This window comes from Rattus norvegicus (genome assembly GCF_036323735.1).
Source record: "Rattus norvegicus strain BN/NHsdMcwi chromosome Y unlocalized genomic scaffold, GRCr8 chrY_unlocalized_39, whole genome shotgun sequence".
Lineage (NCBI taxonomy): Eukaryota > Metazoa > Chordata > Mammalia > Rodentia > Muridae > Rattus > Rattus norvegicus.
In genome coordinates this window covers 136,523-151,261 of record NW_026947399.1, presented here as the reverse complement: position 1 = coordinate 151,261, position 14,739 = coordinate 136,523, and the positions used below count along the sequence as shown (strand labels likewise).

At 39.0% G+C, this 14,739-nt stretch overlaps 2 long non-coding RNA genes across 2 annotated transcripts in view; both read right to left on the bottom strand.

Moving 5' to 3' along the window:
* LOC134484728 (uncharacterized) overlaps window positions 1-14,739 on the bottom strand; it is a 76,912-nt gene that overhangs the window by 51,047 nt on the left and 11,126 nt on the right. The gene's annotated exons all lie outside the window — the stretch shown is intronic.
* Window positions 4,570-13,350, bottom strand: LOC120099721 (uncharacterized). The gene is made up of 2 exons (XR_010062458.1): window positions 13,175-13,350; window positions 4,570-4,716 (listed from the first exon to the last, which is right to left on the bottom strand). It is a non-coding gene; the product is annotated as an uncharacterized LOC120099721 (long non-coding RNA).

Here is a 14,739-nt window from a genome sequence, read left to right as displayed (position 1 = left end):
GTAATTTTTCAAAATCATTAAGAGTCTTAAGATTATCTTTCCTCAATTCAACCTTCTGGGGGATAAAGGTATAAGGACTTAGTTTTGTTCTTAAATAATTTACAAAATTTCCCTTTTGTACCTTTTCTGGGGCAGTAATCAAATCCCCTACCTTCTAGCAATTTAACTAAATTTCCATATACTAAATCTAAAATCTCTTCATACTTTGCAGTTAAAAGGATATCATCTGTAAAATTGGGTGCAGGAAACTTCTGTCTTATTGGGGCAATGGCATTGCCCACAAAAAGTTGACACACAGAAGGGCTATTGGCCATACCCTGTGGTAAAACTACCCATTGTAGTCGTTGATCAAGTTCTTCATGATTGCATGATGGAACAGTAAAAGCAAATCTTTCACTATCTCTTGGACAAAGAGGTATGGAGAAAAAGCAATCTTTTATATCAATCACTACAACAGGCCAACAGTCTGGCAGAGAGGATAAAAGAGGAAGCCCGAGTTGCACTGGGGCCCATGATTTGCATCTGTTCATTAATAACTCGTAAATCATGCAACACTCTCCATTTCCCTGACTTCTTTTTAAACATAAAAATTGGGGTATTCCAAGATAATACTGATGGTTTTATAAGCTTGGCACCCAGCTTTAGTTGTAGCAAACTTCTCAGAAGAAAGCAGCCACTGAGGAACCCAAACCGGCTCCTCTGTTTTCCAGGTAATGGGAATCCTTCTTCAGTGGCCCCATGGAAAAACCCAGGACCTGATTCCTTTCTCTCTGTTGGGCAGTTATAGGGTTAGTCATACCCTGCAGGTGTTTCCCTATTCCAATACCAGGAAAATAGCCAATATGTTTCATAATCTTTAGTGAAGTTTCAGAATACTCAGTGGTCAATTTGAAACCCATATCTTTCAGCAAATATCTCCCCCAAAGGGAAATGTGCAAATCCAACCCATAGGGTTGCATAACTCCTGAATGCCCTTCCTGATCTCTCCAACTCAGTTGTCTTGCCCTCATATCAGGAGCTTTTGTCTAATGGAGACCTTGTAATGTTTGAGATGAGGCCTGTACTGGTCTTCCAGAGGGCCAATCTTTCTTAGCTATTATACTTCTATCGGCCCCTTTATCCAACACTCCTAGGATCCTTTTACCATCTACCCTTAGCTCCATTACTGGGCGTTGGTTTAAACCCAAGGCTAAAAATGTAAGGTCGGGGACTGTGGAATGGAAACCATTCTCTCCTCTCCCTCTAGAGTGGGCTACAAATCTTTCATGAAGTCTAGGCAAAAGTAATATTTGGGGTATTCTGTCCCCAGGGGAAATGGTACCAATACCTTTCAGTGATTCTACCATGATCTTGACTACCCCAGTTTAATCTGGGTAAATAACTCCTGGATGGACATGTAGTCCTTTTAAATATGTAGATGATCTCCCTATAAGTAACCCTACTGGCCCAGGTTCAAGGGGTCCTTTAAAATCAGATTCTATCAACTAGACCCCCATTCAAGGCGTTAGTACAGGTCTGCTGGTGGAGCAGAGGTCCAGTCCTGTGGAGCACTTAGTGGCTCACCTTGTCCTCTCGGATGGCGAAGGGACGGCCATATCTCGTGACTCTGTTATACGTCCTGATTCTCCACTGGCCCATATATTTGTAGGTCCTGGTGTCCTGGAACCGGCTGTCCATTTTTTGGACCTGCTCCACCAAAACCCGAGCTAAGAGGCTGCCCATTGATGTCTTTTACCGAGTGGCACTCATGAGCCCAATGGTTCCCCTTTTTGGACTTGTGGCACAGACCTTGTTGCCTTGGGCGTTGGCCAATTCCTGTACTGAATAGACTTCTCCTTTCTCAACATTGCCTTTTTAGGTGCACCTGTTGATCACACTTAACACACACTCCTGAACTTCCTCCTTTTCTCTGCGTCTTCTGCATAACAGCATCCACAAGTCCAGCATTAGACAAAGGTCCCCCTATTTCTCTACAGACCTTCATCCAAGCTTCAAGTCCCTTATTCTTGTAAGGAATGATAGCAGCTCGACATTCCTTTGTGCACTGTTCATAGGCCAACTGTTTAATCAACGCCATAGCCGTATCGGGGTCGCCAAAGACTCTCCCCGCTGCTTCCACTAATCAGGCTACAAAGTCAGAGAATGGCTCCATAGGTCGTTGAAGGATCTTGATTAGGTTTCCACTCACTTCTCCCTTATTAGGTAAGGATTTCCATGCCTTTGTTGTAACTTCTTAATCTGCTGGTAAACCTGTCCTGGATACCCTGTCTGAGCATTGGCAAAGCGTCCCTGACCCAGCAGCATATCTCTATCCCAGACAGACTGGCTGCCCCTCGCCCTGCTGCCAAGTTAGAGTCAGCATGTTCATTGGGAAACTCAATAAGACAAGTTCTCCAATACAAATACTGTCCCAGTCTAAGACAGGCCCTAGTAAGTTTAATCCAATCACTAGGAGTCATGCAAAATCTGTGTCAGACCTCAACTTAAGCTATGGTAAATGAGGCCATAATGCCATAAGTGTTACTGATTCCTTCAGGGACTTGATAACCTTAAAGTCTAAAGGCTCATGATACCTTTGTTGATTAGCATCCACATAAACAGGATAGGCCAGATTCACTTCTGTGCGGACTGGCTCCCACACTTCTGGACAGAATGGACTACCTGGTTGTTGCATGCCCAATGTCTCGCAAGAAGAAGCCGTGGCAACAGGATTCCTCTGCGAACAAGCCTTTATTGTACAGCTCTCTTGAACAGGGACAGTGGGACCTCAAGCAGCAAGAGTGCTCACCTTATATAGACAGCAGCAGAGGCTATGCTAATTGTCCTTCAGGGATTGGTGGAGCATGAATTACCTCATTAGCAATGTGCTGCTCCCTCATTAGCATATTACTAGCCAATTGATGCCGGGTGAAAACCCTGCACATGTACAGTGCCGTTGTTAACCACAGGAGGACCCCCTGCACCTGAAACTTTATTTTCTCCCTCTACAACTTTGCAGGGAGGAGGAGCTAAGGGGACCCTCCTATGGAGTTCGTCCACCATTTTAGACTTTTTCCTTTTCTTCTTCTTAATCTGTTTCGTCTGTTTCTTCCTCTATATCTGTCTTTTCTGAGTCTGTCTCCTTTGTACTTCCCTGGTTTTCTGTACTTTCCTCTTGAAGCATTTCATGGGCAGCTTTCCCCTTCTCTATAGTTGCCTAACAACATTTTTGATCCTCAGGACAACTATGCAGTAAATGCCACACTGGATGGACCCCAGGTCTTAGAGTCCCCTGTTCCAATGCAAAATCAAGGTCTTTCCCTATTTTTTCCCAACTTGCCACAGTAAGGTTACCAGAGTCTGAGAACCAGGGAGCAAAGACATGGCATTCACACAAAAATCTCTCTATGGTGCTCCTTTTTATTTTTAGTTCCTTATGCTCAAACAGCTCTTGAAGAGCCAGAAAAATTGGATGAGACTGTGAGGTCCTCAGGATCAAAACTTTTTAGGCTGCTGTGACTTCCTAAGCGTCTTCCTAATTTCAGTTTGTTTCTACCGAGAACTTACTTTTTAACTACCCTGAGAATTTATAACCACTTATTTCCCATGGTCCTTATGGTCCCACCTTACCTTGGGAAATTTCCAGCGATGCCCCGACTGCAAGAAGTTCTGATATCAGGAGGTCCCTTTACGGGTCACCACTTGCCGTGTCCACCCTCGACCAGCATGTAAGACACGAATAGTGAAGATCTTCTTCGACGAGTTTTACTCAGGAACGTTGATACAATTTTCTGACCACAGGGAACCCCCAAACCAAACTTAAATAGATAGTGCTGGCCAATCCTAGCAAGCCAAATGGGTCATGCAGATAGGCTTTCAAAATGCAGAATCTGGCAGGCCAGGTGGCATAGCCAAATAAGGAATAGTTTACTAAAAGGAGAGCTCACCATTGGGAGGGTGGAAGGCAGAAACTAGCACCAACTTAGAGTCCTGGCACGTCGCAGCTGCCTACAGTTGCTTTTCAAGGAATTTACAATAAGAAATTCAAATACAATATTCATTCAATAAAAGGTCTGTAGGGAAAATACTAGACTTTGGGAAACAGAGAAAACCTAGAAAATTGAACTGTATGTCACAGGAAAAAATCTGTGACATACAGAATAATAATATTCTCTAGAAGAATCTCCAACACTCCATGTTCCTACATCTTTATTACCCATGCCAAGCCCCTGAACAAGTTTCTCCATTCAGAACATGAAACCACTAGTGAAGCAGAGAGAAATCTCTAGAATTAGACAGATGGAGTACATAAAGGTTTCCACTGTGTCACAGGAGACATACTTTGAAAGTGGTTACTGCTTGACATTTAATTCAGAGAAATTGGGGAGTGATAATAAAGAGGATGAAGAGATTGGAAATGGGTAGAAGGATGCTGGCCTTCTATCTTGGTATAAAAAAACAAGGAAGAAATATGTGGTCCTTTGGAAAACTCAGAGAGCCCTTGGTAGGGGTTGAGTGGGATGGCTGAAGAGATAGCCTTGATCTGAGCTTCTATATAAGGGAATAAGGAACTGTGAGGCTCTTAGAAGCTTGTAGACTTCCCTGTTCTTATGGTTCCTGGAAGTCAAAGGGTTTATATCATTTATTTCTTTATTCCAAAAGCCAAGTGTTGTGAAGGGCACAGTTGTTTTCCTGAGAACTCATGACCTTTACACTTTTTCGCAAGAAGAAAAGGTCCTAAGGAAGAAGGGAAAAACAAGTATTGTGTCACTAACTAAAGGTAAACACATACATGCTTTGTATACCTATCATGCACTTTGTGTCTGACACTGATATTTGGGAGAGAGAAGTGCTTCTAGTTGGGACTTCAATAACTCAGTCATTCCACTAGTATTACTCTACCACTTCAGATTTCTGAGTCAATATTTGTGATGACTTTGCAGCTTTCTTTTCTTTTATATCATTCATTTTTTTATATTTAAACAAAATTTATTGCTTTTTAATTAGATGTTTCTATATATACATTTAAAATATTATTTCCTTTCCCAGTTTCCTGTGCATAAGATCCCTACCTGTTCCATATCTTTCTTCTCTAACCAAACTTTCTGCCGCATGACATTGCCTTGAACAGGGAGACAAATTAGAGGGGACAAGGGCTTCTCTTTTCAATGTTGCCCAAAAAGGCCATCCTCTGCAGCATATGCATTTGTAGCCATAGGCTAGTCCATGTACTTTCTCTGATTATTGGTCTAGTTATAAAAATCTCTGGTTCATTGGCATCATTGTTCTTATGTGGTTTAAAGCACGTTCAGTTCTTCTAATCCTTTTTTTTTTTTAATTTAACCACATGTCTGTTTTCAGTTCACTGGTTTGCTACTAGCATTCACTTCTGTATTTGACATGCTGTATCTGTGTCTCCAGTAAATATCTATATCCAGTTCCTTGCAGAATGCACTTCCTACCTTCATCAATCTTATCTAGTTTTTTTTTTTTTTTTTTTTTTTTGGTCTGATGTATACATATATACTTTTGGTGGCTCTTACACCTATGAAGTTAATTGGAAAGTTAACATGGATTCTGACCAACTAGGTCAAGAATATAGAATTCAAAAATGACAATTTCAAAGAGACTCCCCCTGTTTTTATGAACCTATTGAAGTAGACTTGATTTTTTCTCTTTTATTCAGAGCTGGGGAAGGAACCGAGGGTCCTGCGCTTGCTAGGCAAGCGCTCTCCATTGAGGTAAATCCCAAACCTGAAGTAGACGTTTAACTGGTCCTCAGGTCATTCTTTTCCCTGCACATCATCCAGCATCTTACGTTTGGCCTGAAGAAAGAATCATGGTAAATCATCCTAAACCCTCAATTCTGGCCATGGGAACACTGGACGCTAGAGAGTGTAGTACTGATATCAAATGGGACAAGAAACAGAATTCAATAGTCAATGTTGTCTTTGTTCTCCTGTTGTCTGGTAATTTTTTGATAAAATAAGAATTTGAGAGATTACATTTGAAGTAGGTACACAGAATTTACACTATTATACTTACTCTATATCAGGGCCCCATATGTGACAATATCATTGCAGAAAATGGTACTTGAAAACAGAATTTTTGAGATCAATTTCTGAGAAAAATTTACAAAGTCACCTAACAAGGAATTTACAATAAGAAATTGAAATACAATATTCGTTCAATTATACATCTGTAGGGAAAATACTGGTCATTGTGATACAGAGAAAACCTAGAAAATTTAACTGTGTGTCACAGGAATGAACCGGGGATTAAAAATATTATCTAGGAACATCTCCTACACTCCATGTTCCTAAATCGTTTTCACCCATGCCACGCCCCACAGCATGTAACCACTAGTCAAGCACAGAGAATTCTCTAGCTTTAGAGAGAAGGTGTATATAAAGGTTTCCACTGTGTCATAGGAGACATACCTATAAAGTGCAAACTTGAATCTGGTCAATGTAAGGAATGGTGTTCATCAGGTAGGCCATGACAGTTTTCAGTGACATCATTGTTAGGCATTCCCTGAAAACTCTCTTCTAACCTGGAGAGCACTAGATTCTTCTGTGATGTCACAAGTGTTGTTGTGACTGCAACTTCCTCTGAGATATTCTTTCAGTACTTCTAGGGTTTACTAATAGGCCTCTACTTCAGAGCACATTTGGGAGTGATAACAAAGACGATGAAGAGAATAGAAATAGGGAGAAAAAAGCTGATCTTCTTTCCTGGTATAAAAAACAAGGAAGAAATATGTGGTCCTTTGGAAAGTTCAGTGAGTCCTTTGTAGGGTTTGAGTGATATCGCTGAAGAGATAGCATTGATCTGAGTCTTCCACATAAGGGAATCAGGAGCTGGGAGAATCTCAGAAGCATTTGCACGTCTCTGTTCTTATCTGGACTTCTCTGTTCTTATGGTTCCTTGAAATAAGAGAGTTTATATCATTAATTTCTTTATACCAAAAGTCACGTGTTGTGAAGGGCACAGTTGTTTTCCTGAGAACTCATGACCCTTACTCTTTTTTTCAAGAAGAAAAGGTCCTAAGGAAGAAGGGAAAAACAAGTATTGTATCCCTAGTTCTGAATAAACTTCTCCACGCTTTGGATACCTATAGTACAGTTTGTCTCTCACACTGATATCTGGGATAGAGAAGTATTTGTAGTTGAGACTTCATCATCTCAGTCTTTCCCCTAGTATTACTCTGAATAACACTTCAGATTTCTGTGTCAAGATGTCTTTTTACTTGGCAGCTTTCTTTCTTTCATATCATTCTTTTTTTTTTATTTTTTACCAAAATTTATTGTTTTATAACTGGATGTTTCTATATTTACTTTTAAAATATTATTTCCTTTCCCAGTTTCCTGCCAATAAGGTTCCTACCCGTTCCATTTCCTTCTTTTCAAACCAGCCTTTCTGCCGCAATGCATTCCCTTGAACTGGGAGACAAAGTAGGGAATACAAGAGCTTCTCTTTCCAATGTTTCCCAAAAATGCCATTTTCTGCAACATATGCATTTGGAGCCATAGGTTAGTCCATGTACTTTCTTTGTAAATCTGTCTATTATGAGAAAGCGCTGGTCACTGGCATTGTTATTCTTCTCGGGTTGAAAGCACCTTCAGCTCTTCGAATCCTTTTTCAAAATTTACCAACAAGAGGTCTGTTTTCAGTTAACTGGTATGTCCCAGCATTCACTTTTGTATTTGACAGGCTGTATCTGTATCTCTCAGTAAATATTTATACCTGGTTCCTTGCAGAATGAACTTCTTACCTTCATCAATCTTATCTAGTTTGGATGGCTGATGAGTACAAATATAATTTTGGTGGCTCTTACACCTATTTTGTCAAGTGGAATGTTTACATGGATTTTGCCGAACTATGTGAAGAATGTAGAATTAAGAAATGACAATGCAAATAGATTCCGTCCTGTTTTTATGAACCTACTGAAGTAGACGTATAACTGGTCCTCAAGCCATTCTTCTTCCTGCCCATCATCTGGTATCTTACATTTGGTTTTAAGAAAGAATCTTGGTAAAACATCCTAAACCCTCAGTTCTGGCTATGGGAAAACTGGAAGCTAGATAGTGTAGTACTGATATCAAATGGGATTAGATAACCAAATACAATAGTCCATGTTGTTTTTGATTTCCTGATGTCTGGTAATTTTTTTGTTAAAATAAGTATTTGTGAGTTTATCATTTGAAGTAGTTTTACAGTATTTATGCTGTTATACTCACTATATAGCTGGGCCCACTTTGTGACAAAAATCATTGCAGAAAATGGAATTAGAAAACAGAATTATTGAGTACACATTGAGGAATATTTACAAAACCCCCTATCAAGGAATTAACCATAAGGAATTGAAATAAAATATTCATTCAATTAAAGGTCTGTAGGGAAAATACTGGCCTTTGGGAAACAGAGAAAACACAAAAAATTGAACTTTATATCAATGGAATGAAACTGGGAATAAAAATATTATCTAGAGGGGCTGAGGATTTAGCTCAGTGGTAGAGCGCTTACCTAGGAAGCGCAAGGCCCTGGGTTCGATCCCCAGCTCCGAAAAAAAGAACCAAAAAAATATTATCTAGAATTATCTCCTACACTCCATGTTCCTAAATCTTTTCTACCCTGTCTAATTTTCTCCATTCAGAGCATGTAACCACTTGTGAAGCAGAGAGAAGTCTCTAGCTTTAGAGAGATGTGTTATGTATAGGTTTCAACTGTGTAACGGGAGACATACTTGGAAAGTGAAAATTCGAATCTGGTCAATGTAAGGAAAGGTGTTCAGCAGGTAGTCCACAGCAGTTCTCAGTGCCATAATCATTAGGACCTCCCTGAAAACTCTCTTGTAACCTTGAGCGTCCTAGCTTCTGTGATGTCACAACTATTGTCGTGACTGCAACTGCCTCTCAGTTATTCCTTCAACAATAGGTTTTACTAATATTCTCTAATTCAGAGCAAATTGTGGTGTGGTAACAAAGAGGAAGAAGTGTTTGGAAATGGGGAGAAGGAAGCGGGCCTTCTGTCTTGGTATAAAAAATAAGGAAGAAAAATGTGGTCCTTTGGAAAGTTCAGTGAGTCCTTTGTAGGGCTTGAGTGATATCGCTGAAAAGATAGCCTTGATCTGAGCCTTATAAATAAGGGAATCATGAGCTTGGAGACTCTCAGAAACAACAGGACTTTCCTGTTCTTATGGTTCCTGAGGGATTATATCGTTCATTTCTTTATTCCAAAAACCAAGTGTTGTGAAAGGCACAGTTGTTTTAATGAGAGCTAAGGACATTTACTCTTTTTGTCGAGAAGAAAAGGTCCTAAGGAGAAGGGAAAAACAAATATTCTGTCCCTAACTCAAGTTAATCATCTCCTCTGTGCTTTGGACACCTATAGTGCAGTTTGTGTCTGACACTGATACTTGGGAGAGAATATTCTTCTAGTTGAGACTTCATCATCTCAGTCTTTCCACTAGTATTACTATGACTATGACTTTAAATTTCTGAGCCAATAATTGTTATGACTTTGCACATTTATTTTCTTTTGTATCATTCATTTTTTTATATTTTAGCAAAATTAATTCCTTTTAACTAGATTTTTAAGTAGATATAAACATTTAAAATACTATTTCAATTTCCAGTTTCCTGATCATATGTTCCCTACGCATTCCATTTCCTTCTTCTTTTTTTTTTTTTTTTTGTTCTTTTTTTCTGAGCTGGGGACCGAACCCAGGGCCTTGCGCTTCCTAGGCAAGCGCTCTACCATTGAGCTAAATCCCCAACCCCTTCCTTCTTCTCTAAACAGCCTTTCTGGCTCGTGACATTCCCTTGAATTGGAAGAAAAACTAGGAAGGACAAGTGCCTCTCTTTTCAATGTTGCCCAAAAATGACATCCTCAGCCACTTATTCATTTGGAGCCATAGGTCAGTACATGTACTTTCTTTTTATATTTGTCTAGTACAATAAAACTCTGTATCATTGGCATAGTTGTTCTTATGGTGTTGAAAGCACCCTCAGCTCTTCTAATCCTTTTTCAAGATTTAGCAACCATATGTCCGTTTTCAGTGCACTGGTTTACTACCACCATTCACTTCTGTATTTGACATGCTGTATCTGTGCCTCTCAGTAAATATCTATATCTGGTGCCTGGCAGAAAGCACTTCTTACCTTCATCAATCTTACCTAGTTTTGTTGGCTGATGTATACATATATACTTTTGGTGGCTCCTACACCTAAATGTTTAAGTGGAAAATTATCATGGATTCTGGCCAAATATGTCAATAGTGTAAAATTCACAAATGACAATTTCAAATAGACTCTCTCCTGTTTTTATTAACCTATTGAAGAATATGTTTAACTGGTCCTCAAGACATTTTTCTCCCTGTCCTTAGTCCAGTATTTTACTTTTGGACTTAAGAAAGAATGATGATAAATCATCCTACCCTTATGTCTGGGCATTCAAACACTGGAAACTAGATAGAGTATACAGGAATGACCTGTGAATAAAAATATTGTCTATAAGAACTTCCTACACTCTGGACTTTTCTGTTCTTATGGTTCCTGGAAGACAGTGGGTTTATATCATTCATTTCTTTATTCCAAAGCCAAGTGTTTGAAGGGCATATTTGTTTTCCTGATAAGTCATGACCTTTATACTTTGTAAAGAAGAAAAGGTCCTAAGGAAGAAGGGAAAAACAAGTATTGTATGCTTAGCTCCAAGTAAACTCATGCTTTGGATATCTATAGAGCACTTTGTGTCTGACACTGATATTTGGCAGAGAGAAGTGCTTCTAGTTGAGACTTGATCATCTCAGTCTTTCCACTAGTATTACTCAGACTACCACTTCAGTTTCCTAGGAAATACATGTGATTACTTGGCATCTTTCTTTTCTTTTATGTCATTCATATTTTTTAGAGAATTTTATTGCTTTTTTTGAACTGGATGTTTTCTATATTTACATTTAAAATATTAATTCCTTTCCCAGTTTATTCCCTTAAGATCCCTACATGTTCCCTTTTCTTACTTCTATAACCAGACTTTCTGTCCATTGACATTCCCTTGAACTGGGAGACAAATTAGGGAGGACCAAGGGCATCATCACCATTTTTGCCCAAAAAGGCCATCCTCTGCCACATATGAATTTGGAGCCATAGATCAGTCCATGTACGTTCTTTGTTTATTGGTCTGGTATCCGAAGGCTCTGGTTTATTGGCATTGTTGTTCTTATGGGGTTGAAATCACCTTCAGCTCTTCTAACCTTTTTCAATATTTACCTACAAGAGGTCTGCTTTCAGTTCACTGGTTTGCTACTAGCATTCACTTCTGTATTTGACATGCTGTATCTGTGTCTCTCAGTAAATATCTTTATCGAGTTCCTGGAAGAATGCACTTATTAGCTTTATCAATCTTATCTAGTTTTGGTGGCTGATGTATATAAATAATTTTGGAGGCTTCTACACTTACGTTGTTAGGCGGAATGTTAACAAGGATTCTCCCCAACTATGTCAAGAATGTAGAATTCACAGATGACAATGTAAATAGACTCCCTCCAGTTTTTATGAACCTATTCAAGTAGACATTTAACTGGTCCTCAAGCCATTCTTCTCCCCTGCCCATCATCTGGTAGATTACATTTGGCCTTAAGAAAGAATCATGGTAAAACATCCTAAACACTCAAGTCTGGCCATGGGAAAACTGGAAGATAGATAGGGTACTACTGATATCAAATGGGAGTAGAGAACCGAATTAAAAAATCCATGTTATACTTTGCTTTCCTGATGTCTGGTAATTTTTTTGGTAAAAAAAAAGGATTTGGGAATTCATCATTTGAAATAGGTACACAGTAGTTACAGTGTTGTACTCATTCTATAGCTGGGCCCCCTTTGTGACCAAAATCATTGCAGAAAATTTAATTGGAAAACAGAATTTTTGATTACACAATGAGGAACATTTACAAAGTCCCCTATCAAGGAATTTACAGTAAGAAATTGAAATACAATATTCATTCAATTAAAGGTTGTAGAGAAAATACTGGCATTTGGGAAAGAAAGAAAACACAGAAAATTGAACTTTATGTCACAGGAATGAACCTCAATAAAAATATTATCTAGAAGTATTTCCTACACTCCATGTTCCTAAATCGTTTCTACCCATGCTAAGCCCCTGGCTAACTTTCTACATTCAGAGCATGTAACGACTAGAGAAGCAGAGAGAAGTCTCTACTTTAGAGTGATGTAGTACATACAGGTTTCCACTGTGTTTCCTGAGACATACCTGGGAAAGGCAGTCTTGAATCTGGTCAATGTAAGGAAGTGTTCAGCATGTAGATCACGGTACTGCTCAGTGACATTATCATTAGAACCTCCCTGAAAACTCTCTTATAATCTGGTGACCCCTAGCTCCTTCTGTTGTCATGACTGCAACTGCCTCTCAGATTTTCCTTCAATACCTCTAAGGTTTCCTATTTGGCCTAATTCAGAGACAATTTGGAAGTGAGAAAAAAGAGGATGAAGGATATGAAATGGAGAGAAGGAAGCTGGCCTTCTGTCTTGGTATAAAAAAAACAAGGAAAATTATGTGGTGCTTGGGAAAGTTTAGTATGTCCTTGTTAGGTGTTGAGGGGTAACTCTGAAGAGATAGCCTTTAACTTCGCCTTCCACATAAGGGAATTAGGAGCCGGGAGCCTCTCAGAAGCATCTGGACTTCCCTTTTCTTTTGCTTTCTGGAAGTCAGAGAGTTTATATCATTCATTCCTTTATTCCAAAGTCAAGTGTTGTGAATGGCACAGTTGTATCCCTGACAGGTCATGGACTTTATATTTTTTCTCAAAAAGAGAAAGTTACTTAGGAAGATGGGATGGACAAGCATTATGTTCGCAGCTCAGAGTAAACTCTTCAATGTTTTCGATACCTATAGTGCAGTTTCTGTCTGATACTTCTATCTGGGAGAGAGAAGTGCTCTAGTTCAGATATCATCATCTTAGTCTTACCACTTGTATTACTCTGACTATCATTGTAGATTTCCAAGTCAACAGGTATAATTAGTTGGCAGTTTACTTTTATTTTATATCTTTCATTTTTTAGCAAATTTTATTGCTTTTTTTAACTGGATGTTTCTATATTTTCATTTAAAATGTTATTTCCTTTCCCAGTTACCCTGCCCTTCTTCTATAACCCTCCTTATTACCCCTTGACATTACCTTGAACTTGGAGTCAAACCTAGGGAGGACCAAGGACTTCTCCTTCCATTGGTGCCCACCAAGTCTATTCTCTTCCACATATGCAGTTGGAGCCATAACTCTGTCCATGTACATTCTTTGAATATTGTTCTAGTATCAGAAAGCTCTGGTTCATTGGCATAGTTGTTCTTGTAGTGTTAAAGCCCTTCAGCTCTTGTAATCTTTTTTTAAAATCTAAAAACAAGAAGTCCATTTCCAGTTTACTGGTATGCCACTAGCATTCACTTCTGTATTTGTATAATCTAGCTGTGTCTCTCAGGAAATATCTATATCTGACAGAATGCATTTCTTACCTCCATCAATCTTGTGTAGTTTCGGTGGCTGATGTATATATATGTACTTTTGTTGGCTCCTACAGCTATAATTTTAGCAGGAATTTTAACATGAATTCTGCGCATCTAGGTCAAGACTGTAGAATCCACAAATGGCAACACCAATTAGACTCCATCCTGTTCTTTTGAAACTACTTATATTGAGGCTTCACTGGTTCTCAAGTCATTCCTCTCGCTTTCCATCCTCCTATATCTTATGTTTGACTTTAATAATGAATCATGGTAAAATATCCAAAACCCTCAAGTATGGCAATGAAACACAGGAAGGTAGATATTGCGGAACTGATATCAAGTGGGACTAGAGAAACGAATTAAATAGTCCATGTGGTACTTTCCTTTATTAATATCTGGTAATTTTTGGATAAAATAAGGATTTGGGAGTGTGTCATTGAAGTATGTATACAGCATTTACACTGTTATGCTCATTCTATAATTGGGCCACCTCTGTTGCCAAAAATCATTGCAGAAATGGAATTGGAAAAAAGAATTTTTGAGTACACATTCAGGAATATTATAAAGTCCCCTATCGTGGAATGTACAATAAGAAAATATAATATAATATTCATTCCATTACAGGACTATAGGGAAAATCCTAGTGTTTGGGAAACAGATAAATCTGAGAAAATTGAACTAGACCTGGGAATAAAATTATTATCCACATTAATTTCCTCCACTCTAGGTTCCTAAATCTTTTCTACCCATGCCAAGTCCCTAGCTATCTTTCACCATTCAGAGCATGTAATCATTAAGGAAGCCAAGAGAATTCCCTAGCTTTAGAGATCAAGTATGTAAAGTTTTCCACTGTGTCACAGGAGACACTCCTGTGAAGTGCACCCTTGAATCTACTCAATGTTAGTAAAGCAGTTCAGCAGGTAGTCCATGGCAATTCTCAGTGATATCATCATTAGGCCCTCTCTGAAAAATCTCTTACATCCTGGAGAGCCCTAGCTTCTTCTGTGATGTCACATGTATTGTCGTGTCTTCAACTGCACCTCGGAAATTCCTTCAGTACCTCTAGGATTTACCAATTAGCCTTCTGTTCAGAGTAAACAGCCATTTGGGAGGGAGAACAAAGAGGATGAAGATAACAGAGATGGGGAGAAGGAAGCTGGCCTTCTATCTTGGTATAAAAGTAAAGAAGAAATATGTGGATCTTGGGAAAACACCCTGGGAAGATGGTTTAATTCTTTTGTT